This window comes from Chelonoidis abingdonii, chromosome 9 (genome assembly GCF_003597395.2).
Source record: "Chelonoidis abingdonii isolate Lonesome George chromosome 9, CheloAbing_2.0, whole genome shotgun sequence".
Taxonomy (NCBI): domain Eukaryota; kingdom Metazoa; phylum Chordata; order Testudines; family Testudinidae; genus Chelonoidis; species Chelonoidis abingdonii.
The window spans coordinates 45,570,288-45,596,182 of record NC_133777.1 but is presented as its reverse complement, the minus strand read 5'-3'; the positions used below and the strand labels follow the sequence as shown (position 1 = coordinate 45,596,182).

Here is a 25,895-nt window from a genome sequence, read left to right as displayed (position 1 = left end):
TGGTGATCTGCTGGGTGGTAGTCTAGCCCTAGCACAGAACTCTATACAGCTGCAAAGTGCCAAGCTTCAGATAGCCCTGGACAAATTTCTGTTCGAGGAATTATATTCAAAATTACAGAAATTCTCCTTGCAGTTTTAACTGGATACAGCATTCTTCTTGCTTCCATGTCTTGAACTTTTGTGTAGTACTGATACATACTGTTATATTTCTCTGCAGAGATGGCTGAAACATTTCCTGCATACCATATGTCTGCAAAGTGCACTGCAATCCATGGATCCAGATCTAACGCATCTGACGGTGCTGAGGGAATCGGCTGATATGATTGTAGAGCCACTGGCCTTATCTTTGAAAACTTGTGGCAATCAGGGGAGGTCCTGGACGACTGGAAAAAGGCAAATATAGTACCCATTTTTAAAAAAGGGAAGAAGACCCATGGGAACTACAGACCAGTCAGCCTCACCTCAGTTCCTGGCAAAATCATGGAGCAGGTCCTCAAGGAAACTATTTTGAAGCACTTGGAGGACAGGAAGGTGATCAGGAACAGTCAATATGGATTCACGAAGGGCAAGTCATGCCTGACCAACCTGATTGCCTTCTATGATGAAATAACTGGCTCTGTGGATATGGGGAAAGTGGTGAATGTGATATATCTTGACTTTAGCAAAGCTCTTGATACGGTCTTCCACGGTATTCTTGCCAGCAAGTTAAAGAACTATGGATTGGATGAATGGACAATAAGGTGGATAGAAAGCTGGCTAGATTGTCGGGCTCAATGGGTAATGATCAATGGCTTGATGTCTAGTTGGCAGCCGGTATCAAGCGGAGTTCGGTCCTGGGGCTGGTTTTGTTCAACATCTTTATTAATGACCTGGATGATGGGATGGATTGCACCTTCAGCATGTTCGCAGATGACACCAAGCTGGGGTAGAGGTAGATATGTTGGAGGGTATGGATAGGGTCCGGAGTGACCTAGACAAATTGGAGGATTGAGCCAAAAGAAATCTGAGGAGGTTCAACAAGGGCAAGTGGAGAGTCCTGCACTTCAGACAGAAGAATTATACACACCGCTACAGGCTGGGGACCAACTTGCTAAGCAGCAGTTCTGCAGAAAAGGACCAGGGGATTATAGTCGATGAGAAGCTGGATATGAGTCAGCAGTGTGCCCTTGTTGCCAAGAAGGCTAATGGCATATTGGGCTGCATTAGTAAGAGCACTGCCAGCAGATCAAGGGAAGTGATTATTCCCCTCTATTCGGCACTGGTGAAGCCATATCTGGAGTACTGCGTCCAGTTTTGGTCCCCCCACTACAGAAAGGATGTGGACAAATTGGAGAGAGTCCAGTGGAGGGAAACGAAAATGATCGGGGGCTGGGGCACATGACTTACGAGGAAAGGCTAAGGGAATTGGGCTTATTTAGTCTGCAGAAAAGAAGAAGAGTGAGGGAGGATTTTATAGCAGCCTTCAGCTACTTCAAAGGGGGGTTCTAAAGAGGATGGAGCTCAGCTGTTTTCAGTGGTGGCAGATGGCAGAACAAAGAGCAATGATCTCAAGTTGCAGTGGGGGAGGTCTAGGTTGAATATTAGAAAACACTATTTCACTAGGAGGGTTGTGAAGCACTGGAATGGTTACGTAGGGAGGTGCCTGAATCTCCATCCTTATTGGTTTTTAAGGTCTGGCTTGACAAAGCCCTGGTTGGGATGATTTACTTGGTGTTGGTCCTGCTTTGAGCAGGGGGGTGCACTACATGACCTCCTGAGGTCTCTTCCAACCCTAATCTTCTATGATTCTATGATAATCCTTTCATATAAAAGGCTCTGGATATTGATAAGTAAATTATTATTGACATGTCTCTTTCTTCATAGATTTAAAGGTTAGAAGGGACCATTATGATCCTCTAGTCTGATCTCCTGCACATTGCAGGCCACAGAACATCCACTCCTGTAACAGACCCCTAACCTCTGGCTGAGTTACTGAAGTCCTCAAATCATGGTTTAAAGACTTAAAGTTACAGAGAATCCACCATTTCCACTACTTTAAATCAGCAAGTGACCCTTGCTCCATGCTGCAGAGAAACATCCAAGGGTCTCTGCAAATCTGACGAAGGAAAATTCCTTCCTGACTCCAAATATGGCAATCACTTGGACACTGACTATGCTGTCAAGATACAGAGACCTTCACTGTAGTAAATCAGAGCCCTCTCCAATTAGTGTCCCATCACCGGCCATTGGAGATATCTGCTAACAATTGCAGATTGGCCACATGCCAGTGTAGAGAGTCACATCATACCATCTGTAGAGCTCAGTAGTTTGAGCATTGGCCTTCTACACTCAGGGTTGAGAGTTCAGTCCTTGAGGGGGCCATTTAGGGATCTAGGGCAAAAATCTGTCTGGGGCTTAGTTCTGCTTTATGCAGCGGGTTAGACTAGAGGACCTCCTGAGGTCCCTTCCAACCCTATGATTCTATGATCTTCTCCATAACTTATTAAGCTCAGTCTTGAAGCCAGTTAGGTTTTTTGCCCTCACTGCTCCCCTTGGAAAGCTGTCCCAAAATTTCACTCCTTTGAGGGTTAGAACCCTTTGTCTAATTCATATTGCAGGTATTTTATGCCACTTAATGAATAGCTCTGACATGTCATAAACAGATAGTTAAGGGTTAATGTCTCTTTTACCTGTAAAGGGTTAAGAAGCTCAGTAAACCTGGCTGACACCTGACCAGAGGACCAACAGGGGGACAAGATACTTTCAAATCTTGGTGGAGGGAAGTCTTTTGTTTGTGCTTTTTGTGTTGTTGTTGTTCGCTCCTGGGTCTAAGAGGGACCAGACGTACATCCAGGCTCTCCAAATCTTTCTGAATTAGTCTCTCATGTTTCAAACTTGTAAATAATTAGCCAGGCAAGGCGTGTTAGTCTTAGGTTTGTTTTCTCACTTTGCAAATGCTTCTTTTTGCTGGAAGGATTTTACCTCTGTTTGCTGTAACTTTGAACCTAAGGCTGGGGGGCAGGGGGGGGGGCTTTGGTCTATAGGAATCTGATTACCCTGTAAAGCATTTTCCATCCTGATTTTAAGAGATACTTTTTACCTTTTCTTTCTTTAATTAAAAGCTTTCTTTTTAAGAACCTGATTGATTTTTCCTTGTTTTAAGATCCAAGGGGATTGGATCTGGACTCACCAGGACTGGCGGGGGGAAAGGAGAGGGATAGCTAATTTCTCCTTGTTTTAAGATCCAACGGGATTGGATCTGGACTCACCAGGGATTGGTGGGGGGAAAGGAGAGGGATGGTTAATTTCTCCTTGTTTTAAGATCCAACGGGATTGGATCTGGACTCACCAGGGATTGGTGGGGGGAAAGGAGAGGGATGGTTAATTTCTCCTTGTTTTAAGATCCAACGGGATTGGATCTGGACTCACCAGGGATTGGTGGGGGGAAAGGAGAGGGATGGTTAATTTCTCCTTGTTTTAAGATCCAACGGGATTGGATCTGGACTCACCAGGGATTGGTGGGGGGAAAAGAGGGGGATGGTTAATTTCTCCTTGTTTTAAGATCCAAGAGGTTTGGATCTGTGTTCACCAGGGAATTGGTGAAGTCCCTCAAGGCAATCCAGGGAGGGGACAGTTTTGGGGGACAGAAAGTGCTCCAGACACTGAAATTCTGGGTGGTGGCAATGTTACCAGATCTAAGCTAGTAATTAAGCTTAGAAGGGTCCATGCAGGTCCCCCCACATCTGTACCCTAAAGTTCAGAGTGGGGAAAAAACCTTGACAGACACCCTGAAGTTTGAAAAATATTTTTTAATACAATTCTACTATTTCATATAATTATGATATTTTTGTATTTGTGTTTCAAATAGATTTCTATGTCAAAGTTCATATGCCCCTGGCACTTATTTATCATTTATTTATTCACTAGAGTGTTATATTTGACAGTACTATCTTTATAGAAACCATCCAAAATGTCGGGAAATCACATATAGGATAAAAAGAAGGAGCAGATGAACTCTTAATAATGATCTTGAGTTCCTAGTGAACAAGAACAGATACAGAAACATTATGAACAATATTGGTTCTTCAGTACATATATCTTTCAATGTTTCCATTAAACATCAACAGTACTAAAAAAATAAACTTCTATCACTAGCAGAAAGAGTTCTAAAAGATCTGTGTGTATGTCAGAGCATACAGAAATTTGAAGTTACATCCCAACCACTTAAGATCATGGCTGGAGCTTGCAGCAATAAGAATCAACACTCGTCTTACACATGAATTAATTATTTTATTCTGTTAGTTGACTACTAACACAAGAGCTCAATTTAAAAAGCAATTGCAATAAACATGTTGAAGAAGAAACGAATGAGACAGGCTCTTCTCTCTAACCCAACGGTGAAACATTTACCACTGAGACATGGCAAAACCTGTCTTCTTCATGACTTACATAGACATAACTAGGAAAGCAGATCTAGGCATGGCTTCATTTTTTCCTTACTCTTCCCACAGTACCTTTACTGCTAGTGTGTCAGCAGCAAACCAGGCAGAATTCATGTGTCTTTTTTACGATTTTGGCACCGCATTTACCAGTCTCGCCCCCCGATCACAAACATCACCTTAAAAAAATATCACACATGGATATTTTCAAGGCAATGACAATTTTCACTTCAGTTTCTATACAGAGATAAGACAAACAATGTACATTAAAAATTGAAATTCCTAGTTTTATGCCTTATTTTTAACTATGCTTTGAGCCTGCTACAAAAACTCATGTTTATTTAAAATGCCTTCCTGACACAACTACACAAAAATTAAGATAACATCCGTAGAAGATTATTCTTCTCCCACACATAATATTTTAACTGTATGAATTCTATTGCATATACAGCCAAAATGTAAAATAAACCCTTTTTCTCAAAAAAACCCTGCTGTTTGACTATAACATTACTACATCATTTAACAACTTTGAAATATAAGCAACCAATTAAAAAAATTCACACATTAGTTCCCTTCTCGTGAAAAAGCTGATTTTTCCTTTCCACACATACAACAAGAGGTTAGGATCAAGTATAAATCAAGGCTTGCTCTGCCAAATTATTATTTGTGAGTAATAGAGAGAGGGAAAAAACTTTTTAGTAGAATTCTCATGTAGCTACAAACCTGAAAATCGAGTAATGGCACTCACTCATTATATAATGTTATAGATCTTGGCCTTAAGGAAAATCACAAAAGAGGTTTCTTACCTGTAACTGGAGGTTCTTCGAGATGTGTGGTCCCTATCTGTATTCCACACTTCGGTATGCATGTGCCTGAGCCGGAAGTGTTTCTTAACAATGTCCATTGACCCACACGTGCACAGTGAGTCCCCTTGTGCTCCCACCTGAGGGTATAATGGGTAGTGCGGGTTGATATTTCTCCAATCTCCCTCTTACTGTCATGGAATCCTGTCTGAAGGAGAGAGGATGGAGGGTGGGGAGTGGATAATGACCACACATTTTGAAGAACCTTCAGTTACAGGTAAGTAACCACCTCTTCTTTGAGTGATGGTCCCTATGTGTATCCACACTTGATGACTGCGTGCAAGCAATGATTAGCGTGGAGGTGGGTGCGAGAATGCCAGTGGAAGTGTGGTCTGCAACATGGCCTGTCCTTTGGTGGTGTCTGTAGCTGCTGCTTGTGCAATGGCGTACCGTATCATGAACATGAGGATTGAGTGCCAGGTTCCTTGGCAGATGGCTTGCCAGGACATGTCTGCTAGTGAAGTCGATGTGGCAGCTTGCAGTTGCATAGAGTGCGCTGTGATTCTATCAAGCGTGTGTGTATGAGGTGTTGGGATGGGTTGTAGCACTTGCAGATGCACCCCGATATACATTTGGAGATGCTTTGGGACAAAAGGAATTGGTCAGCAATGACCACAAATAGTTTTGGTGATGTTTGAAAGGGCTGAGTCCTGTGTAGGTAAAATGCCAGTGCACAGTGGATCTCGAGGGAGTGTAAGGCTCTGTCCCGGGGAAGCTGGACAATAGTAGCCATGAATCCTGGTGCATAATGATCCCAGTTGCTAGAGGGTGAGATGACGTGTTGGCTGCGTGCACAGTGGCCTGGAGGCCCACCTTGGCGACTCTTTGTCTACCTGCACCTGGAATTCCTGCTGTTGGTCCAGCGGCAGCTTGTCCTTCAACTCTGCTATCCTGTTGTAGTTGTTAAAATCATAGTTGGCTAGCAATCTGGAACCGTAGTCATGCTGAGGAATATACCTTCCTGCCCAGCAGGTCTTTGCTGCCCTGTCCAAAGGAGCAGACTTCTGTGGGTGTTAGTGCACCCACTCCACTGTCATGTAGACAACTAGAGAGCTGTGGATCTGTGTGTGTGAAAAGGGGATGCGTAAAAAGAAAATCTGTCCTTTTAGCGGGTACAAAATACCTCCTCTCTGCCTTCCTAGCTGTGGGGGCACAGGGGTGTGCCATACTGCATGTGCTGGTTGTAGGATGGCCTTTTTAATGGTTAGAGCTACATGAGAGGGCCCCTGGGGTTGGAAGATGCCCAGGAGCTGGTGTTGCATGTCCTGAACATCCTCCAATGGGATACCTAGGTCTCCCACTACCCTCTGGAGCAAGTCTGGTGCTAGTTGCAAGTATATCTATCTCATAGAACTAGAAGGGACCCTGAAAGGTTATTGAGTCCAGCCCCCTGTCTTCACTAGCAGGAGCAAGTACTAATTTTGCCCCAGATCCCTAAGTGGCTTCCATCAAGGATTGAACTCACAGCACTAGGTTCAGCAGGTCAATCCTCAAACCACTGAGCTATCCCTCCCTCACAGGTATCTGGTGGAGAGAACGGGAGGAGAATAAGTGCCTCATCAGGCAATGAAGATGCAGCAGTGGAGACCAGCGGAACTGGTGGTACCAGTTCGATGTCTGTCTCTTCCTTATAACACAATGATGCTGGTGGGCAAATGGTGGATGGTCGATAGGATGCCTTAGATGGTGCCTGGTGTTTGTGGTAGGGATCCCAGTGTCCCCAGGAGGGCCAGAAAAAAGGGTGCCTAGGTTTTGGTGGGTCCCATGGAGAGCAATCACAGGCTTCCAATGCCAGATCATACACTGGGGGGTAAGACAGTCTGTGTGAGAGTCTGGACTTCAGTGTGACATCGTGGAGAACGAGGATTCTGCCACCATGAGAACAGCCGAGATCCATCCCCTTTGGAATCCCTCTTAAGGTAGCTGAAGGCTGCTATCAAATCCTCCCTCACTGTTCTCTTCTGCAGACTAAACAAGCCCAGTTCCCTCTGCCTCTCCTCGTAAGTCATGTGTCCCAGCCCCCTGATAATTTTCATTGCCCTCCGCTGGAGTCTCTCCAATTTGTCCACATCCTTTCTGTAGTGGGGAGCCCCAAACTGGAAACAATACTCCAGATGTTGCCTCACCCGTGAAGATAAAACATTGGATGGGGTGGATCAATGTTTGAGGTGGTAAAGAGAACCCTCTTTTTGGATGCTTTGATGTTGTGTCTTTATTTAGGATAAGGTCAAACTGGCAGGGACCTTGGGATTTTTCACCTTCCTCTGCAGTATGGAGCACAGATCACCTGGACATAACCCACCTAATCAATTCCCTGCTACTCCAGAGGTGTTGGGCCATGGTGGCATATTAGTCTGTCCTGTCCTCTACCTGGGGCACTGTTCTGATTATTGGACCCAAAAAAATATCCTAAGCAAGTGTGAAAAGTATGTGAAAGTTCATACAATGTCATCATGTCTGCTTAACAATTAACTATGGTAAACAACTTGACCTATTTTTAATAAATGAATGTAATGGACCGGTGCAAGAAAACCTGAAAGACAAATCGAAGTAGTCCAAAAAAAAATATGGCCTACTTATGTAAGTCAAGGACTGAGGTGAGATCAGACTTAGTAAACAAGAACATTTGTGAACAAACTTACCTATGACAAGTCTGGCCTTATGGAAATGGATTTAATTGGAGGACAAAATAATGCTCTACGCTTTTCATCAAATCCTAAAATCAAATACACTTCATTCATCCAAACCCACCTTGTCTAAGGAGAAAGGATCCAAGCAGATGATGTGCCTGACCAGAGAATGAACCAGGGCCCATGCAGTAGGTGTCATGGTCAAATTGCCAGCCAAAGCAACCACTCGTTCCTGACCAGTGATCCAAAAACGTCAACAAAAGCCATATTTCACCTAACTTTTCCATTCTGTCTCTTCTCCATATTGTGTCTGTTAGAACAGGATAAGTGAATGCCCTTCTTACATTAGAACAGAGAGTAAAATTAACCTTTTCCTTTTCATCAAAGGAAGGTTGTTCTAAAAATATGAGACCGATATTTTGCCTCCAAACGGAGAGGGACTTAAAAGGTTTTGTTTATGTTTGTTTTGCATAATCGCTCAACCACAGTTTCCGTGTGAATGCTAATTTCTTGTTTTTTCTTGTGTTTAATCAATAAACTTTCAATTTGAATGAATCCTTATAGATTTTTGCCAAACAACCGAGTAGAACAATGGCATCTGTAGAAACATACCCCTAAACCCAACTATCACGGTTTAATGCTGGACAATGAGAGTATATAAACACCTTTAACTCTTTAGGCCTTTGAGATCAATGGCCATACAATAGCACACAAGTTTAGTCTCCCAACAACTGAAAACCTTTAGTCTAACCCAAAATTTTGGGCTCAACACAGGGGCAATTGGGTGAAATTTAATGGATGGTGATACACAGGAGGTACTATTGGGACCTCCTGGCCTTACACTGTATTATACAACAGCAGTTATCAACCAGGGGTCTGTGGCCCCATGTCACGGAGTGTGGCGGAGTCAGGGCCCTGCACCCCTCACTTCCTGCGATTCACTGTGACTCTCAGTCAGCCAGTAAAACAGAAGGTTTAATAGATGACAGGAACACGGTCTCAAGCAGAGCTTGTAGGTACAACCAGGACCTCTCAGCCAGGTCCCTTTATAGGGCAAGGATCTTAGACCCTAGACTTGGGGTTCCCTGCTTCTTCCCAGCCAGTTCAAAACTGAAACCAAAAACCCCTCCAAACAGGCTCTCTCCCGTTCCATCTCTCCCCCTCTCCCTTTGTCCAGTTTCCCAGGCAAAAGTGTCAACTCGCCCCACCCCCCTTCCTGGCTCAGGTACCATCCCTCACCTAAAGTCATCCCCTGCTCTCCCATTCCCCATGCAGACAGTCCCAGTGAAACTAAACAACATTCCCAGGTCAATCCACCCTGCTCCCTACGGCGTCACACCCCACAACTGAAAACCCGAGCCACAGTGCCCCTGCCATGCAGTTGAAACAGGGAGCAGTGCAGGCCTGAAGACCCCACCCCTGGTACCCCTCCCGCAGGGCCGAAGCCAGGAGAGGCGCAGGGCTGAAACCCCAAGCTCCACTCTCCCCCGCGCTGAAGCTGAGAGCAGTGCAGGCTGAAGCCCTGAGCCCATGGACAGCGTTGAAGGGGCACGAGTGCAGTGCTTGGAGGAGTTCCAACCCCCCCACCTCCTCCTCTTCTTCAGCCCCCCTCAGGCCCCACCCTCTGGCCAGATCCTAGGCAGGAAGACGGAGCCAGGCAGTGCAGGGAAGCTGCTCCTCTAGCTGGTGGTGCCTGGAGCCCTGAGTTCCTTCCCCCCACCCCTGCTGGGCCCTGGAGTTTTTTAGCATGTTTGGGGGGCCTCAGAAAGAAAAAGGTTGAGAACCCGTGTCATACAGTGATATAAGATACTATTCATTACTGACAACAGCATCATAGTAAAAGAGAGGTGATGGCCCAGATGATAGGAGATAGGAGGCGGAGGAGAGGACGAGGGTATGTGTGGGGTGTGTGTGCAATGAATGAGATGGTCACTGGACTGGACAGTGAGACTGATGCAAGGCAATGTTATGCTGGTGGGTGTATCCCCTGCTGTTGCTTTTTCATGATCGGAGTAAAGCCATCAGTTGTTTGCCTGAAAAACTGGTCCTAACTTTCTACCTCAATTCTGATCGAATCTTGAGATCAAGATGCCTTTGATCCTTGAGCCTCATGATGTCTTTGATCCTCTCAGTCTGTCCCCTCCCTGTAATCATCCCTATATCAACTTATAAATTTCGCACACAATATATCTCATCTTCTGGATACTTTGCCTTCTCAAACCACATGGTAACTCCATTGCTATATCTGTTCAAACGTATTTTAAAGTGTAATTAAGGGCTTGTCTAGAAGGGTAAGCTGTTGCAAAATAAATGGGGGTATGAATTTAGAGCAGGTGTTGGCAACCTACGGCACACATGCCAAAGGCAGCATGTGAGGTGATTTACTATGGCACGCTGCTGCCAGCCTGGGGTCCTGGCCGCCAGCCTCACTTAGCCCACTCCTGGCCTGGATTGACGTAACCCCAGGCCGGCAGCGGGCTGAGCAGGGCTGGCAGCCGGGACTCCGGCTGGCAGGGACCGGCGGACAGAACCTCAGACTGGCAGAGGGCTGAGCGGCTCAGCCCAGTGCCAGCCTGGGGTCCCAGCTGCTGGTCTGCACAGCCTGCTGCCAGTCTGGGATTCCATCTGCCGGTCCCTGTAAATGTAAAATGCATTAGTGGCAAGTGAAACCTTAAATTATCGCAAATAAATGAAGACTTGGCACACCACTTCTGAAAAGTTGCCGACCCCTGATTTAGAGTGTAATAGATGTTCTGCACTAGCTCCCCCTGTGGACACACTTATTATGCACTAAAACTGTCTTTTTATGGATTAGTTTAATCCATTTCCAAAGCAGATTAAGTTAAACCTCACAAAGGCACTCAGTGTAGAATCAGAGAGTCCACACAGGAGGTTAGTGTGGAATAGCACTGCATACTGATAGCTATTAAAAAAAATTATCAATTTAGATCCCCATTCAGCACTTAGCTTAGCTTTAGTACTTAAGCATCTGCCAAACTTTAAGCATAAGTAGTCCCACTGAATTCAAATTATGACAGTTCTTTAACTTCCAGATTTAATGAGTTATACTAAAGTAGATGTCAAGTTTCTTGAACTTAATTTCTTAAAATCAATGGAACTATTCACATGCTTCAGCCTAGGCATGTCTCGAAGTATCTTGCTGAACTGGGACCTCAAACAGGAAAGAGGCAAAGGTCATTTGACTAAATCAGGGGTCGGCAACCTATGGCACACACACACGCATGTAAAGACAGAGAGCACAAGTACAATGGAGTACATGTGAGAGAGAGAGATTTTAAAGTCATTTAAAAGTATTACCTATCATTAAACACTTTTAAATAACATTGTCAAATACAGGATATTTTGGTCAAACTAACACAACCTCATGACTTTTGTTACTGTTCTTTGCAAATGTGAAACTTAGCTTTTTTGCTAAAGACCTTATATTCCCATTTTGTTCATGACAAACTATCAGCCTCAAGTATTTTAAGCCTTAAAAGTCACGCAGACAAATATGTCTTAACATGACAGCAGTTTATTTTGAACTAAACACCTTCCTTAATCTACTGAGTAACTAATTCACATAACTATACACAGGTGCTGGAACTAGTGGTGCTGGGGGTATGGCAGCATCCCCTGACTTGAAATGATTTCCAGGGGTTTATAGCTTTGTTGAATGTCTTTCAGCATCCCTACTATAAAAACTGTTCCAGTATCACTGTAACTATATGTTGGGTATTTAATAGATCAAAATGGAGGGTGTCAGGTTGATGAAAGAAATTCATCTATAATTTTTGTTCTCTGAAGATGTATAACTTAGCAAATGACCATTACATTTTTTGGGTATGTCTACACTACATTGTAAACCTGGGTCATTTGGACTCAGGGTCATGGCCCTTGAGTTTCTAAGCCTCTGCTTGAGCATTCACACTGCTTTGAAAACATGGATTTACAATTGCTAGACCCAGGTCTCACAGCTGTGCTAACACGTCCGCACTGACCTTCCGATTCTGGTCTGAGCCTTGAGCTGTGTCCACACTGCAGTATGACAGGGCTTGGACTTGGTCTCTGACTCATCACCATAGCAGGATCCTAGGACCTGAGTCCTGACTGCTTACTGACCTGAGTCAGACTGATTTGTGTGTGGACGGAGAGGGAGCTTAGGGTCAAACCTGAGTCAGAGACCAGGTGTAGGGTATGTCTACACTGTTATAAAAGCCCAGGGTTAGCAGAACTCAAGAATCTGGGTTTGTTAACTTAGGGCTTGAGCGTCTACATTCATCTGTAACCCCAGGTTATGCACTGTTGAACCTTTAGTTCCAACCAGGGGCTCCAGTGTCTACATTGTATTATGTGGGTTCAAGTTCACCCACCCACATCGCAGACTTCCTAGCGCCCCTTGTGATCAAATGTACTCTTGTGTCCACACCGTACACACTGTTATAATAATATTTGTACTAAGTATGCCTTGTAAGTATGCCATCTGAAAACTCAATTTGCTGGTCAATACTGTCCTGCTAAAATACATGTGGCAACATGTGGAGTTGTAAGATTCCATTGTATGGTGTTATTAGTACATGTTCCAAACTGAGATTGGAAATCGGGTCATTCTCAAACAAATGAATGTGTATTCTGCTTAATTTGCATTTAAGCAGTAAACAGAGTCATCAAGTGGGAAGCTCCAACAGGTGAGATCCTTTCCTGTCTCCTGAATCACAGCTGGAAATGGTTCGTGGGGGTGGAGGGCTCACACTATAAAAAGGCAGACAAACACTCCAAGGCACCACCCTCCCACTCCCTGTCCATCAATTCACTGTAGGAAAAGGGACAAAGGAAACAGTCATTAAACAGAAGAAGGGGTCCTGACCTAAGATATTGGGCCAGTAAGATTGTTGAGAGCATGTGGTGAGGAAAACTTTGCTTTGAATTTAACATAGTTTGTTAAGTTAGCCACTAATTGCATTTTATCTTTATTTTTCTTGTAACCATTTCTGACTTTATGCTTATTACTTGTGTTCACTTAAAATCTCCCTCTCTGTAGTTAATAAACTTGTTTTACCTCATCCAGTGTATTTAAACTGAAGTATCTAAAGAACTATTTGAAATAATTGCTATATTACACTGGTCTACAATTTTTGAGAAGTCGTCTGCTTCAGAGATAAAATGTGGTATTTATTATGTATTTTGATGTGCTGAATTCAAATATGACAATTAAAACAACTGATTGGCTACTGTTTCTAAGATATTTAAGTTTTTACATTTTTTGTCTATGTATATTGTGTAGATAGTAGAGTTTTAATCATAAATTGTAAACCTAGGTCTTTTCATGTGTTTATGGTTGCTTTACATGATAATATTTCACCTGTCCTGTTTATGTAACACTTTAAAAATCAGCAAAAGGGTTATATAAATAAAATTTATTATGAAACAAAAGGCAAAAAACTATTATGTACATAGTTTAGTCCTATTCAGTGTCTACTCAGCGCTTCTTGGCTTGTCTCTTGTATTCATTAAATGGAGCATCTCTTGTCACTGTCCAGCAATAGTCTGCAAGCATTGATGGGCTCCATTTGCCCTGATAGCGTTTCTCCATTGTTGCAATGTCCTGGTGAAATCGCTCGCCGTGCTCGTCGCTCACTGCTCCGCAGTTCGGTGGAAAAAAATCTAGATGAGAGTGCAAAAAATGTATCTTTAGTGACATGTTGCAACCAAGGCTTTTGTATGCCTTGAGGAGGTTTTCCACCAACAACCTGTAGTTGTCTGCCTTGTTGTTTCCGAGAAAATTTATTGCCACTAACTGGAAGGCTTTCCATGCCGTCTTTTCCTTGCCACGCAGTGCATGGTCAAATGCATCATCTCGAAGAAGTTCACGAATCTGAGGACCAACAAAGACACCTTCCTTTATCTTAGCTTCACTTAACCTTGGAAATTTTCCACGGAGGTACTTGAAAGCTGCTTGTGTTTTGTCAATGGCCTTGACAAAGTTCTTCATCAGACCCAGCTTGATGTGTAAGGGTGGTAACAAAATCTTCCTTGATTCAACAAGTGGTGGATGCTGAACACTTTTCCTCCCAGGCTCCAATGACTGTCGGAGTGGCCAATCTTTCTTGATGTAGTGGGAATCTCTTGCACGACTATCCCATTCGCAGAGAAAACAGCAGTACTTTGTATATCCAGTCTGCAGACCAAGCAAGAGAGCAACAACCTTCAAATCGCCACAAAGCTGCCACTGATGTTGGTCATAGTTTATGCACCTCAAAAGTTGTTTCATGTTGTCATAGGTTTCCTTCATATGGACTGCATGACCAACTGGAATTTAAGGCAAAACATTGCCATTATGCAGCAAAACAGCTTTAAGACTCGTCTTCGATGAATCAATGAACAGTCTCCACTCATCTGGATCGTGAACGATGTTGAGGGCTGCCATCACACCATCGATGTTGTTGCAGGCTACAAGATCACCTTCCATGAAGAAGAATGGGACAAGATCCTTTTGACGGTCACGGAACATGGAATCCCTAACATCACCTGCCAGGAGATTCCACTGCTGTAGTCTGGAGCCCAACAGCTAGACTAGAGCCAATCAACAATTTTAAGCATCATTTTCGTTCTCAGTGACCCAGAATTAGTAAAGTTTGACTACATTTATTTCAAAAGCAATTTGGCTGTAGAGCAGTGTTATTAGCTTAATGAAATAACAGACTTAACATTCTTGTATTATCCAGGAGAGGGCTGGACAGTACAGTGAGTGTTTTGGAGCCACCCTGTACTATACCCAAGGCCGGTAAGAGCCCAAATATGGCTGGCTGGCTGCAGCACATACAGACAAAGCTGGGAGTGATTTACATGCTGGTTACTGTTTGTGAGCTGTTTAGACTGGAGGCTACAGCAGCAAAGCAGTGTAAAGGGCACTCCACATAAGAAGACAGCGCTGACACGACTATTCAATCTAGATTGTATCTTAGGTATGTCACATCCTCCTAAAATAAGGCCGTTCTAACCCTTTGTTCATGGTGCAGTGTGGAAAACCTTGACTGTCCACCAAACTTTACGGTCCAGAGGACAAAGTCAGACCATGAGATCGTGGCATACTTTTGGCAGACTCCCACAGCATGAGTCCAGTGGGGCTGTATCTACACTGCAAAGCAATAAGACTTGAATCCCGTGTCCTGGCTTGACTCAAGCTCAGACTCCCCACCCATGTGGGATCCTGGGACCCTCAGTCCAAACCCTGGATTAGTACGATTTGTGTATGGACAGAGAAAGGAGGTAAGGCTGGAGCTTGAGTTTGAACCCTGAGCTTACACTGCAGTGCAGACATAGCTCTAGAGTTTACTTCCCACACAAGACCAGATGGGAATTCTCAAATCTCTTTAGGTTTTTGATTCCTGGGGCAGAAACAGTTGGTCTTCACATACAGCAACTTGTCAGTGATATTGTGTTCCATGATCCATTTTTAAGCAGATTTTAAAAAAATATCTTTATACTTAGGCAGGGATTAAAATTTTCTGGAAAAATCTTATTTAGTCCCAGTCTATAAACCAGTGCTTTACTGGTAGCACACTTAGATTTCTGAAATCCATTTGTATACCATAGGGGCCTTTGCTGCTTTTCATTGCTTAGCAATACATCCCCCACACAAACACACACACTCCAAAGTGTTTTCAGCAATTTCTGCTCGTGGGAAAAAAGCAAAATAGCCTTAAGGGAGGAAACCCAAAAGAGTCATCCTTTGATTCAGTGTAGAATTTTTATTCTCTTCCAATTGTTCATATTTTGCATAATTTCCTAATATTTTTATAGTTTTACACAATTCTATGGTATATTAAGTCAGCATTTTCTGTATTATATTTCTAACACTACAGTATTTCTCATTCACAATCAGTTCAACTCCAAAAAAAAACTACATTGAAAAAATGCTTTCACATTAAACTAATGGAACGTGGCCTAGAAACTGATCTACCTTTCACATGTGCACAATAGTCCAAAATAACGGCAAAATTAACATGTAGATTATTTGTCTCTGACCCACACAAATGAAGATAATCAAGAATTTTATTGGGGAAGGTATTTGAAATGATCCATACGGACTTTTTCAAATCAGACCACAAGCTTTTTCCATATAAAGTTTTGATGTCTTGTACATACATTCAGAGGAACCAGGAGGACTTCAGATGCATGCCCTGAAATATCAAGCATTTCTTTACTATCCTCTCAGAAGGCAGGTTGACAGGGATGTGCTCACATGTGGCTACACTTTCCACTGGATGCAATTTATCACTACTATTTTCAGCAAGTTTGAGAACTGTATTTTCAGGGCTAATATGGTGTATTTAAGATAGCTGAACCTCTCTCTCTCCCCTTTGGTTAGTCAGAACCTTTGCCATTAGAAGTACTGGTGGAGAAGAACATGAGAGCTTCCTTTTCACTACCTGGTGGAAAGAAATGGTGCCCTTCAACTGGGTACATTGTGCCTTGACCAGAGCATTAATAGCTTTTTGTTGTCAGTTCTGAACAGATTTAAAACTCCATATCCCTGGGAACACTGGTGGGGAACAACCATAAATTTAGCCTGTCTGTGATACTTTCCTTTACTGCCAGAGAAGTGATTACTATAAATGTCTTGTTGGACACTACTCAGATCCACATCTACTGGGTTTCCTAACAGAGGAAGCAAAATCCTGGTCTTCTCTGTTTGTTTTTGTAAAACATTGTGGCTGGATTTGTCAGTCCGGATCGGAAGCATCTTTTTGGCATACGCAGTCTCTAAAGGTCCTGCTGGAAGAGATCAAGTGCTCTAAGTATGAAGCCCCTCTGTGAGAGCACCTCATCGCCAGGTAGGTTGCATCTGTGGTTGAATAGAAGAAATTTGGAAACCCAGCTCTAACTGGAGATAGCCTTTAACTGGCACCAAACTAGAGAAGCTGAAATTGTTTGCCATCCAGATGTAATGTGAGAGTCTGTTGGTGGCTTGCTTCATTGCATTTTCAGAGTCCACTGAGGTTGTCTCATACTGATATAAAAATAAATAAATAAAAATTGCATGTATTTCCCAGAGACCTCAAACTGAGACAGAGGGCATGAGATAAGAGGTAGGTACCTTCATCCCCACTTTACAAGTTAGGAGTTAAGGCACAGCGTTAAACAAATTGTCCAAGACCGCACTGGTCTGTGGGAAAGCTGTAAACTGAACCCAGATCCCCTGCAGCCCACTCCAGTGCTTTACCCACAATCTCATCCTTCCTCTCATGTAAGGGATGCCATGAACATTGTTGAAGATATGCAACCCAATATCTGCAGCATGGCCCTTGCTGAAATCTGCTGGCCCTGGCAACATCTTTCAATGAATTCTGTGATGCCTTATACTTTTGCAAGGCTTTCAACTATCTGAAGGGGGGTTCCAAAGAGGATGAAGTTCAGCTGTTCTCAGTCGTGGCAGATGACAGAACAAGAAGCAATGATCTCAAGTTGCAGTGAGGGAGGTCTAGGTTGGATATTAGGAAACACTATTTCACTAGGAGGGTGGTGAAGCACTGGAATGGGTTACTTAGGGAGGTGGTGAAATCTCTATCCTTAGAGGTTTCTAAGGCCCAGCTTGACAAAGCTCTAGCTGGGACGATTTAGTTGGTGTTGGTCCTGCTCTGAGCAGGGGATTGGAGTAGGTGACCTCCTGAGGTCTCTTCCAACCCTAATATTCTATGAGCTGCATCTCCCAGGGCTTCTACATACACCCATGAGACAATTAAAGTAAGATGGGATGTTAGATGGCTGATCATTAAACTTCCATGGAGACTGAGATGGATCAATACAAGCTGAGATGATCCATGCAGCAATGATACCCCAAGGGAGTTTCTTCAACAGCCACAGTCAGAAAGAACTAGGCCAATGTACATTTTAAAAACATCCTCAGAATAAGGATTTACATAGAAAGAGAACTCAGTAGAAGAGCCACTATCCATTCAGTGCAACCAGGAAAGGTGCGATATTCTAACCAAGTTTGGTCTAAAAAGTCAGACTGTGAATGCAATTCCAAACTTATGTTTCTCACAAAGTGACAAGTAGGGAAACAGGAAATATAAAAATTTTCATAATTCAAATTTAAAGTTAATGCTCCAGTAGGTAAAAGGGGACAATTCACACTTCTTGGAGCTAGTGTTTGTCTCTTTCTGAAGCTCATTGCTACCCACAATATTGCACTGGTTCCCATTCATATGGTTCTCTCTGCAATCATAAGGCTATAAACTATTTTTCATGAAAGTTTAAAGGCTACAGAAACTGATGGTACCACCAGAAGAGAGATGACATGGCATATTTCTAGGGACCAGCTCAATCAACCCTCCTGCTCTCATGATTTCAGTCTAACATCTACAGACCAAGAAAAAGGGATAAAAAGAAAAAAACAGGCAGGGAAACACTAGCTTCTGCAGTAGCAAGGTTCAAAATACACTTACTCTACTATGTTTACTTTACAATTTTGAAGATAGCAGATACTGTATTTTAAATGATGTTTTGAAACAGCTGTCTACATAATCAGCATATTTATTTACAGTCTATGAATTTTTTGTATACGGGGATCAATAATGATTCACTTTTTCGCTGCCTGAGTACTTGTCAAGTGCCTGTCATGTAGGGGTGACAGCAAACCATCTGCCTTCCTCCCCTCAAGGCACCTCCTTCTAGTTGCTGCCACCTGTTCTTTTCCAGCCCCCAGCTGACTGCTGCACTGCCAGTGGCTGGACTACAGGTCCTAATAGCAGCTCTCAGACCTTTCAGGAACATTTAACAACTATAAAAAAAAAACCCAAAAAACAGTTTTGTATAGTAGCCAAAGATTTTAACACAGTGTAGGCACAAAATAATACTCTAAAAATGATGATAGGAAAGAACTTTGTTACATTGTATGAGTTGTGTATTCCTGATCCCTATGTTGCAAAAGCATGAAGGTAAAGATCAGTATTTGCTCAACATAGAGATGTAAATAGGTTTTAAAATAGTAACCGTGTAACCTATTAAAATTCTATCAGTTAAATGGTTAACCATTAAGGAGTTCACACTGGTGGGAAACTAGGAGTGCAGGGGGTGCTGCAGCATCCCCATGTTTTATGTGGGCCTCTGCTGATGGCCCCACGCCCGGGGTCCTTCCTGGCTGCATCCCTGCATGCCCAGGGTCCAGGCTGCCAGCCCCACGCACCTGGGGTCCTGCTGGCCCTAGTGGATCCATTATATGTTTTTTTAAATAAAATAGTCAATTCAGATATATTACTTACTGCTGAGGTTTATGGGATCCTATCTTGCAGGGTTTTTAGAGAAACTAAGAAGGAAAAATGACCAGAATCTTCATCTTGTAATGGCAGGAAATTGATCTTATGATGTCTGGTTAATCTTCTTTTGGAAAGTTAAAATACTCCAAAAGGTCCTACCGATATGTCCTTGTTTTCCCATGCAAAATACAGCAAGCAGTTAATACTGTCCGTGTTCCCTACTCCCATCAGACTTTGGTAGCATCCTTCAAACAACACCATGCAAGTTATAGCGATTTTTGGTAACTACTGTTTCATAGTGAAGATTGAGTGATTGAAAAGGAGTACTGCCTGGAATCATTTCACAAAAAACAGAAGACACCATTAAATGTAAACTGTGTAATACAGGGCTGAGGGATGCAAACAGCACCAGAGCAATGCTAAACCACTTGAAGCTGAAATATCCTTCTGTTTCATGTGAAAAAGAGGGCAAAAAAACCCAAACAACGCTGACAGCGTTTGTTTCTGGCAGTCAGGGCCGGCTCTAGGCACCAGCAAACCAAGCATATGTTTGGGGCGGCACATTTTCAGGGGTGGCATTCTGGTCATCTTTTTTTGCTTTGGGTGGCAAAAGTCTAGAGCTGGCCCTGGCAGCAGCAGTGCATCGTGTGCGCGGGGGGGTGCCCTGGGGCCACTGTGCTTCATACTGCACGGGAGCAGCATCCGCACCTTGTGGCCGGGCAGGCTCTGAGCGGGGGACACTCGGGCTGGGGGCCAACCCGCGGGGCACACAGAGCCGCCTGAAGGTGCTGCAGGGCAGCCGCCCCCCAGCGCCGCAGCTGGGGCTGAGCAAAACGGCCTGAGCCACTCAGGGACTGCGGCAGGGCAGCCAGCAGGAGCAGTGGGGCCATAGAGGGCAGGGCGCTGCCATGTGGGGCCTGCGTCCCGCTCTCTGGGGCTCTGCTCCCTCTGGGGCTGCCCTGTCCCGGCTCCTCAGCCCGCTGCCGGGGTGGTCCCCTGACTCTGCCCTCCCGGGTTCTGGACAGTCCTGGAGGCGGGAGCCCTGGCTGGAAGGACCCTAGGCTGAGGCCCGGCCTGGGAGCCCTGCTGCTTATCCTGACTCTGCCAGCGCCAGACCGGCTGGAGGTGAGGGGGGAGTGGGCAGAGTCAGCACTGTTGGGGGAGAGCCCAGGGCGGGGCGGCAATGGGTGCGAGTCGGGGGGGGGGCACTGGTAAGGTGGGTGAGAGCCCAGGGCTGGGGTGGGGGGCAGCCAAAATTTTTTTTTCTTGGGGCAGCAAAAAAACACCTAGAGCCGACCCTGCTGCCAGTTCAAGAAAATCCAACACACAACATGAGGAAAAACTAATGGAGTTGTTGTGTACAATGATCACTACAGATATGCTGCTTATAAGTGTCTTTGAGGGTACAGGTTTTCATGCATGGATGAGTTTTGTAGAACCTGAATACCATGTACCTATGAGATAGCACTTCTCTAATGGCAAAGTTATAGTCTATGAAGACTGTGAAGTTTGTCTGGGAAAAAATTTGAAAATGCTGTTAAAGTAGCTTTCACCACTGACTGCTGGACAGCATTAACTACAAAAAGCTACATGACTGTAACATGCCATTAGATTGAAAACTGGGAGCTTTGATCCACAGTTTTACAAACTGAAAGTATGGCAGAATGACAGCAGAAAACCTTGCTGAAAAATTAAGCACTACAGTGGAAAGATGGGATCTGACAGGCCATGTCTTGGCATGCGTACGCAATAATGCAAGCAACATTGTTCTCGTCAACACACTGAGATATGTTACATGGGAATCTGTCGGCTGTTTTGCCCATACTTTGCAGCTAGCCATAAATGATGAGTTTTCTTCAAGTAGTGCTGATTGTGCTCTTGCAGATGCAAGTAGACTAGTTGCATACTTCCACCACAGCATCATGGCTGCAAATGAACTCGAAAGAAAACAAACACTGTCTGATCCAGTCATGTAAAACTCACAGGAATTCAGTATCTGACATGTTTGAAAGACTCAATGAGCAAAGGTTGGCTCTAACAGCTGCGCTTTCAGATTGCTCTGTAACAAAACAATCTGATGCCCAAACGCTTCAGCTGCAAGATGAGCACTGGCAATTAATAGAGGATATCTTACCAGTACTTTTCACTTTAAAATGCACTACAACTGCAGTGTCTGCTCAACAGTCAGTGTCAATTTCATATATTTATGGAATTTGCAATGGTCTTCTCCAAATTCACCTTGGAAGAAAAGTCACTGATTTCAAGGCTGTTGTTCGTCACCCTCTGGAGCATTGCATGAAATCCAACAATACTGCCATAACTGTCAAACTTGCACTTATTGCCTCCTTGTTAGATCCACGACATAAACACATGCAGTTTCTTTCACCTGCTGTCCAAATCACTGCTAAATCAAAGCTTCTGCAACTTGCATCAATGTTAGAAATAGAAGAACCTCTGAGTGCTAGGGCTGAACTGAGAAGTGCTGAACGGGATAAGCCGATAGAGCCAGTGCCAAAAAAAAAAAAATGCATGAAACTCAGAAGAGTGCTATGGTAATGCTTTTAGGTGAAGATTACAACAAAAAGGAGAATGTGGAGAATGCAGTAGAAAATGAACTGGAAAATTACTTCAGGGAGCCTTGTCCTTCATTGGAATGCAGTCCATTGGAGTGGTGGAAGGTCAATGCAAAGTGTTTTCCAAGGCTTGGAAAACTGGCGAAGAGTTACCTGTACAATTTCAGGATCGTCTGTGCCTGCAGAACATATGTTTTCCAACACTAGCCTTAATGTTAATCGGCTGCACACAAGACCGACCCAAGAGCATGTAAACATGTTAATTTTTCTTAACAAAAATCAGCAGTAGAGTTGAAATGCTAATTGGACTTTTTGTGTTTTTGGACAACTCAGGGATATTATGTAAAAAAGTTAAACAAAAAAACAAGTTTTAGTTTTACACACAAGACTGGCTGTTTTAGTCGTGACTAAAGGAACTTGACAAAGAAAATATAGGCGCAATAGATTCATTGTGAACCAGTGGCGCTGGAATATTTTGATAGTGGGGGTGCTGAAAACCAGCCACCTCCTTACCCCTGTTCACCCCCACCCCCAGAACTGGGCCTGGGAGCAGAGCCCTAACTCTCAGGGGTATGTGGGGGGGACACACACGGACACAGATTAGGGGGTGGAGGCTGGGGCCACAGCTGGGGGAGGGTCTGGAGTGCAAGGTTAGATGTCTAACTGCAGTGATTCTTACTCAAATCCATAGTATTATCTGCTTACTGAATTTTGTGCGGGAAAACAAGGACATATTGGTAGGATCTTTGGAATATTTTCACCTTCCAAAAGAAGATTGAAAAGCCTGCATAAATGGTGGGTTGGGTGTGGCAGATGGGCACCAGAGCCATACTCCACAATCACTTGCGATAACTTAGGAAGCAGGCATCCCCATAAACACAGGAGAGGAAGGAGGGACTTAAAATATTTGCACTGGGGGGAGAGGGAGTGTTATGCACAACCCACATGCTGAATGCTGCTGCCTAAGAAAGTGACGGGGAGATATTGGTAGGGCAGGAAGAATAGCATCCAGACCATCCTGCCTGGCCTCTGACCTTTCCTGGTCCTGCCACCTACAGGCAGAACTGCCCTCAATTCTCTGCTCCCTGCAGAAGAGCAGTCCTTTGAAAGTACTGCTGGAGAGGAACAGCACTATGAGCTGTGTCTAGCCAGGCCACCCCTGTTGTCTAGCCAGGCCACTGCTGTTTCTTGCCAGTCCTCCTTTCAAACAGCTAGTATGGCACCAGCAAACCCTCCCCTCCAAAAATATTAACAGCTTATTTCCCCTTTAAATCGCTAACTATTTGTTTCAAGGTCTCTGCCACACATAGCTTGTCCTCAGCCACATGTTTTTTCAGAATTTCTCGTTAACGCAAAGAAACAAAATCTCATCCACAAAGGGTGATGTTATCAAAGCAAAATATCTAATTTCTGTAATTTGAAATCAGTTTTATATAGTTTTCTAGTGTACTATAATTGTTAGTGTGCAGTGAACTGCAGCAAATCACTGAATAGCATCTGTGGAGTGTGAAATTACTGTATGTGCACAGAAAATGAAGACTTATTCTATGGCTGATTATCATATATTATACAGATGTTTATTACATCTACAGCAGAAAACACAAGAGCACAATATATTTCAGTTTGAAATCACTCCCCAGCCGGGCCAGCCCATTTCAGCAAGGACATGACCAAAACTGGAAAGCTCTAGAGGAAGACAACAAAAAACAAACACCAAGAAAGACTTTCATACAAAGAGTTTAGAAAGATTAAGGTCTTGTCTACACTACAGGGGGAGATCGATCTAAGTAGATCTACTTACCACGGGGTCCACACTATGCTATGTTGATGGGAAACGCTCTCCTTGACTCCCTTTGTGCTTCAGGTCGAGTACAGGAGTCGATGGGAGAAAGATCTGTGGTCGATTTAGTGGGTCTAGACCCGCTAAATCGACCGCGCTGCATCGATTACTGTGCGTTGATCCCCCGGTAAGTGTAGACAAGCCCAGAGACTATAAGGTTAAAGAGGCAGTGACTAAGAGCTGACATGCAGTACAAAATAACAAACGGTAAGGAAGTGGTCAGCTGTACTCCTGTTTAACCTCTCTCAATACCAAAGACTTCTCATCCTCACCTTCAAGGTCCTGCATAATTCTGCCTTTCCCACTTAGCCAAGCTAATTTCTTATGTTTTCCAAATCCCACTTCTTGCCAAAACCAACACTATTGATGCCTTATTGTATCCAGGTTCCTATAACTCATCATAGTAGTATCAGTTTGTCCATTTCTCAAGTACTGGCCTGTAAACATGGAAAGCCCTTTCCATAACTGCTTCATATGGCCTCTAACTTCTCATTTTAATACTTCTTTTAAGAAGGAATTTGAAATTATAAGCCTACTGGAAAGGGAAGCCTCCTAGAAAGGCTTGTCAACCCAGCCAGGAACTTTCCAATGTCATCTTTAGATGATAGAAGAAACTGAGAGATTGGGAAGGGAAAGAAATTGACTTAGGTATGCACTTTCAATAGGTAAGAAAACTATGCACAGACAGTAAGAAATTTTTTTGCCAGTTGTACATTTTTATTTGATTTTTCAAACTTCACAAAGCCAATCTCTCTCATCACCAGGAGCCAAGTCTGAAGATTTATAAAACAACTGTTTGAGTTAGCATGCCAAAAAACCCAAAAACCTGTAAGTGTAAAATATATATATTTTAATTTGCACACCAAAACAAAGATTACCAGGTCACTATCTTCATGTACTTTAAGACATCCATACACTCCCATTCCTGAAAGTTTACTTCCTCCTTGCCTTTCATTTATTCTGAGATAGTATACAACTTTAATAGCTTATTTCGATATTATCTCTCTGTGTATAAATGTGATGGCAGGCAGCACATACACCACTTTTCATGAGTTAGAATTTAATATGCACAGCTCACTCATGACTTTGATCGACTACTCGTTAAGCCCTCATTCTCAATGGAGAAAAATTAAATGTACATTATGCTATCAACCTTGTGATTATACGTCAACAAAGAGCAGTATTTAGAACATATAGGTGTTACACATGGAGTGCAATGTTAAAAACATTGCAGGCCACATAACAGAAAAGTATAATTTCATAGGTGTATTGTTACACCTGTATGAGAATCCACCAACACTGCTCCCATAATCCTCTGGCAGCATGCAAAAGAAAGGACAGAGTTGTAAGGCAAAATTCTCTACTGTAACAGGAGAGATGGCTGGAGCAGGATAGGAGGTGAAACAGTCGGAGGAGGAAACAAGCAGCAAAGGAGTGACACCAGGGAATTAAAGTTGAAAGAGAAGGAGGAAAGCAAAACTCTTGGGAGCTGGGAGGACATACAAGCCTGGGCAGGGCCTGAATCCAGAACTCAGATACATAAATTATTCAACATTTAAAAAAAAATGAAAATATGGAGTTATCCTTCCACTGCCCAGCTTCTGAGAACTTCTCGATCTGACTTGTGTAGTCATCAGAATACCTCAAGAAGAGATAAGATTACTTTTAATTTTGTTCCCTGAACACACAGATAGTAGTAAACCATTGTTGGATCCAGATTCCTAATACTAGACAGATTGGGAAATACCATAGTTTATAGCACTAAAGTAGTTGAATCCAGCAGGGGGCATCTTTTGCTCCAAAATATATAGCAAATTTGTAAAATATGGAAATGACTTCAACTGGAATTGAAACATACCCACATTGTACAGTATATTCTCTGTATACTGAACACCCAAAATCATGTCTAGCTGTTCTATTTCTGCTAGTATTGCAAGTGCAGTCACCCCATGTCTATGGTCCTATATCAGGGGTTGGCAACCGTTCAGAAGTGGTGTGACGAGTCTTTATTTATTCACTCTAATTTAAGGATTCGCATGCCGGTCATACATTTTAATGTTTTTACAAGGTCTCTCTCTACAAGTCTATATATTATATAACTAAACTAGTGTTGTATTGCAAAATAAACAAGGTTTTCAAAATGTTTAAGAAGTTTCATTTAAAATTAAAGTAAAATGTTGATCTTACGCCACCGGCCTGCTCAGCCTGCTGCTGGTCAGGGGTTCTGTTCACTTAGGCCGGCAGTGGGCTGAGTGAGGCCTGCAGCCGGGACCCCAGCTGGGAAGGGTCTGGCAGCCAGAACCCCAGACC

At 43.5% G+C, this 25,895-nt stretch overlaps 1 protein-coding gene and 1 pseudogene across 9 annotated transcripts in view; one reads left to right on the top strand and one right to left on the bottom strand.

Annotated features, from left to right (window-relative positions):
* NEO1 (neogenin 1) overlaps positions 1–25,895 on the bottom strand; it is a 477,222-nt gene that overhangs the window by 127,085 nt on the left and 324,242 nt on the right. The window lies entirely within an intron of this gene.
* LOC142047278 (uncharacterized) lies at positions 19,432–22,034 on the top strand (annotated as a pseudogene).